Raw genomic sequence first — 5,768 nt, forward strand, 5'->3', positions numbered from 1 at the left:
TAAACAAAATGTACACCTACAATAAAGTGTATCACAGACATGATAGCAATTTGTAACAGTGACGGAATGGTTTACAAATAGGTAGGCAAATTATATATTTATAAATTATATATTTTATATATAAAGTAACAATATTAAAAAATCATCAATTAATGTGTTACATAAATTAATGCATTTATCAGTAATATTTGTACTACCTGGTATTACCAAAATGTCTTGTCCCATTCATTGACTGGGTGCTCAAAATTCTAAGAAATGTCTACTATAGACTTCCAAATGTATGTTGATTTCAGCTTTGCTTCGATATATATTGAAGTCCACTTGATTTCAAACAAACCAAGTTGAACACGCCTAACTGCATTTGTATGCCTTGCACAGGTTCTTAACTTTGACATTGCAAAAGGATCAAAGAAAAAAGTGTTCATTCAAAATATTAAGGAATGAAATATTTCTAATGTCCAAAAATCGAAGGTAACAAACAATATTTGTAAAACATTTATGCCCCTTTGACTTCCAACAGATTTGTTCCTGTGATCTTTACATGAGAATCTTTTGATTCATAAACAATTTTCTAGATATTGTGCAGAAACATATTTCATAACACATGCCCCTGTGACCTTGACCTTTGACCTGATGACCTTAACCGGTTCCAATTTTGATGTTTGGAGATCAAAGAATTTTGTTTTTATCAAGATGTAAAAAATTATTGATAAAAATTTAAAGTGGCCTTCATCTTTGACCTCTTGACCTTAAAATCAAAATCTGTCTTCTTTTCCTCTCAATTAATCACTACACACAATTTGATAAGCACTGCTCAAAGCGTTTTTATGAATTTACTGTCACAATACCCTACTACCTTGACTATTTACCTGGTGACTTCAATTCAACAATCAAATTTGTGGATTTGATATCACCCGCCAAATAAATTTTGTTTATGAATGGGCACAGGACTAAAAGAAAAGGCATAAGTGAAGGGTTGTTCTGTATTAACTCATTTTTACCCACTTTACGTGGGTTTACAGCAGACAACAAAATGTAGATATAATTTTTTTCATGAATGCACATTGAAATCCCTGTGACAAAAGAGGAAATTGCTTGTTGGGAGAATTTTTTCATATAGAAATACATGTATTCAATACTTGTTTAATTAGAGCTGGGGAAAGTAACAACACACAAAAATAACAAAGGGCAATTAATACCCAGAAAACATACATAGCACACTACAGACTTAGAAGACAATAGGGCCAGAGGCCCACATTCCTTCCCCTGAAACTTCAAGGAAGTGAACTGCTCTCAGCAACTTTTGAGATGTTTCTGCAACCATGTTCAAACTTGGCCAAAATATCAACTAGAGAGTTAACAAGGTATTAAATAGCCATATATGGACAAAAAACCCAGCCCCCTGGCAGCCATGTTTTTCAATAGACGGAACCAATTTTCAAACGCCCAGATACCATTAGAACAAATGTTTTGACCAAGTTTCATGAAGATTGGACTAAAAATTTGACTTCTAGAGTTTTAACAAGGTTTTACTGCCCGGCCCCCTGGCTGCCATGTTTTTCAACAGATGGGAACCAATTTGTAACTCAGCCCAGATATCATTAGAATAAATGCTCTGACCAACTTGCATGAGATTTGGACTAAACATGTGACTTCTAGACAGCAAATAAGGTTTTATTATAGCCATATAAGGACAAATGCCACACTCCCTGGAGGCCATATTTTTTTATGAACCATTACCATATATGAACTCAGTTTCATTAAGATTGGACATTTAATGTGACTTAATAAGGTTTAAATTAGCAATATAAGGAACAAAGCCCTGCCCCTTTGCGGCCATGTTATTCAACAGACCAAAACAATTTCTGAACCAAGATATCATAAAACAAATCTTCTGACCAAGGTTCATGAAGATTGGAACATAAATGTGACGTCTAGAATGTTATCAAGGTTTTAGTATAGCCAAATATGGAAAAAGGCCACAAGCCTTGGCCACCATGTTTTTCAATCAACAGAAATCATTTTTGAACTGGTCCAATACCGGTATATCATTGGGACAAATCTTCTGACCCAGTTTCATGAAGATCAAACAATTAATGTGGCTTCTAGAGCGTTAACTAGGCAAATGTTGACACCACCGGACAGACGCATGCCAGACAAAAGCCGATCACAAAAGCTTACCACGAGTATTTTAAAGTGAGCTAAAAAACAACAATAATTGATTGAGATGATCAATGATTCAATCAACAGCTTTTTTGCCTCTTCTTAATGTTGACAAATTTGTTAACACAATGTAAAGAGACATACGATAGTTTCAAATTTCTCAACTCATTATCTAGATTTATTGCACAACTTAATTTGAATTTTACACTATTGAATATGTTAAGAATTAATGAAAGCATAGTCACAGTTATCATCTATCTATCTACTAACACAAAAATGTGTACCAATTTCATGGTTTCAAAAATACGTGTACCATATGACAGTCACTGAAAATCACAGACACAAAAGGACTGGTGCAAAGCTCACAAAGGTATATTTTAGCACATGCATCAACCCGAGTCTTCGCAGAACATACCTCATATATTTAATTTGAAATGAAACAGACAAAAGAACAAGATTGTCATTAACAGGTTGGTGGACTACGGGTAAATATAACTTTAGTTAAAGAACAGAGGCATAGTACGGTAGTAAACTGATGTGACTGCGCGGCGGGTACAATCTCATTAACTGCCAAAGTAATTATGACATTATAGAACCTAAGTTTAAGAACAGAGGCATATAGTAAAACAGACACTGACTTGAAAGTTAATTTAAATGCCTTCCACTTGTTTTAAGGCAGCAACATATTTTACTGTACTTTTTTCTTGTTGTTTATGTTGTAAATGTCATTAAATGTCCTTTTTAAACAAGAGGGCCTGAAAGGCTCAAAGTCGCTCACCTGAGATAACAAGATATTATTGGGACATATCTTCTGACCAAGTTTCACGAAGATCGGAAAATAAATGTGGCCTCTAGAGTGTTAACAAGGTTTTACTATAGCCATATAAGGAAAAATGCCCTCCCCCCTGGCAGCCATGTTTTTCAACCAACCGGCATCATTATTGAACTCATCCAAAATATTATCGGGATAAATCTTCTGACAAATTTTCAAGAAGATCGGACAGTAAATGTGGCCTCTAGAGTGTTAACAAGATTTTTCTAAAGCCATATAAGAAAAATGCCCTGCCCCTTGGAAGCCATTTTTTTCAAGCAAACATAATTATTTTCGAACTCATCCAAAATATCATTGAGACCAATCTTCTGACCAAATTTCCTGAAGATTGGACAATAAATGTGGCCTCTAGAGTGTTAACAAGGTTTTACTATAGCCATATATAGCCATATTAGGAAAATTGCCCCGCCCCTCATGGACATCTTTTTAAAGCAACCAAAACCATTTTCGAACTCATCCAAGATATCAGTGGGACAAATCTTCTGACCAAGTTTCATGATGATCGGAAAATAAATGTGACCTCTAGAGTGTTAACAAGGTTTTACTATAGCCATATTAGGAAAATAGCCCCGCCCCTGTGGTGGCCATGTTTTTCAACCAACAGGCATCATTTTTTAACTCTTCCAAAATATTATTGGGATGAATATTCTGACCGAGTTTCATGAAGATCGGACTATAAATGTGGCCTCTAGAGTGTTAACAATATTTTACTATAGCCTTATATAGCCATATAAGGAAAAATGCCCCGCCACTTGGCGGCCATGTTATTCAAGCAAACGTAATCATTTTCAAACTCATCCAATATATCATTAAGACAAATCTTCTGACCATATTTCATCAAGCTTGGACAATAAATGTGGCCTCTACAGTGTTAACAAGGTTTTACTATAGCCATATAAGGAAAAATGCCCCGCCCCCATGGCGGCCATGTTTTTCAACCAACCGACATCATTTTCGAACTCGTCCCAGATGTTATTGGGAATCTTCTGACCGAGTTTCATTAAGATTGGACAATAAATGTGGCCTCTAGAGTGTTAACAAGACTTTACTATAGCCATATATAGCCATATGAGGAAAAATGCCCCGCCCCTTGGCAGCCATGTTTTTCAAGCAAAGATTACCATTTCTGAACTCATCAAAGATATCAGTGGGACAAATCTTCTGAGCAAGTTTCATGAAGATCGGAAAATAAATGTGGCCTCTAAAGTGTTAACAAGGTTTTACTGTAGCCATATAAGGAAAAATGCCCCGCCCCCTGGAGGCCATGTTTTTCAACCAACGGGCATAATTTTCGAACTCATCCAAGATATTATTGGGATAAATCTTCTGACCATGTTTCATGAAGATCAGACAATAAATGTGGCGTCTAGAGTGTTAACAAGATTTTACTATAGCCATATATAGCAATATAAGGAAAAATGCCCCGCCCCTTGGCAGCCATGTTTTTTAAGCAAATGTAATCATTTTCGAACTCATCCAAGATATCATTGAAACCAATCTTCTGACCAAATTTCATGAAGATTGAACAATAAATGTGGCCTCTAGAGAGTGAACAAGGTTAATATTGACGTCGCACAACGGACAACGGACGACGGACAAAAGGCGATCACAAAAGCTCACCATGAGCACCTTGTGCTCAGGTGAGCTAAAAAATGGATTCAACTTAAACATTTAGGGATACAAAAGCTTTATAATTTCAACTATTTTAAATAATAATTGTTCATCACAGTAACGCATCACAGGAGTTCATGTATTTCATTAACAAAGCTTTGTAGTATATATAGAAACAAAACAACATAACAGACATATAAACATCTACAAGTAATGACTCCTTTAAAACTAAACATCAAGTTACAAACATCTTCTGATGTAAGTAAAATGGACTGACAAATGAGTCAGTATAAAGAATAACTTTGTATCTGAAATTTTTAGGTTTAAGCAGTGGAGCTATTAATTTTTCTCAATTTTTATTTTCTTGAAAGAATAGTTATGTTATTAGTTCAACACTATTATCATTTTTTAAATCAAAAACATAAAAACCAGTCAACTGCCCCTGCAATTTCAATCGAGATATTAACAGTTGAGGCAATAAATTACGGGTAATATTTTAATCGGGCTTTTACTGTCATATATTAAATACTAAATTGTTCCAAGCATTTAATTTATGGAAAGAAGTACATGTATATCAAAATATTAATTCACTAAATTGCTAAACCTAACAGAAGAACCAGTCATCTCATAAATGACTCTGCAAAATATTCACACACCTTACTTTATTGTCAGAGTAAGATGTTTGCCAATTTAATCTTACCTGCTAAATAAAAATACATTATTGAGCATTTTCAGGAGAAATTTTCAAGACCATTAGATAGTTGCACTGGTATAAGCTGCTTTAAACATCTTGTGATTAAAAGTACTGATTAAAATACATATGTGAAAATTAAGTTTAACACATGAACACTGAAAACAAACCATTCAAGGGCGATTTCTGTCATATAGGAATTACAAAGAGGGCCATGAGGTAAACATCACAAACTGGATTACAGAAAATTGCACAGACCAGATGTGACATCGGGATAAAAATCACAAATGAAATGCTCCATTTAGACAGATATTCTACTGCTGTTGACATGGCAATACACGGTAGTAATAAAGATTCCTCACTATATTGTTTATCAGTTTCAATAACAAATACAGCCATTACCAACCTATACTCTGCCTGACCACATTTGAAGTTAACCCTTTGCATGCTGGGAAATTTGTCGTCTGCTAA

The sequence above is a fragment of the Dreissena polymorpha genome, chromosome 4 (genome assembly GCF_020536995.1).
Source record: "Dreissena polymorpha isolate Duluth1 chromosome 4, UMN_Dpol_1.0, whole genome shotgun sequence".
Lineage (NCBI taxonomy): Eukaryota > Metazoa > Mollusca > Bivalvia > Myida > Dreissenidae > Dreissena > Dreissena polymorpha.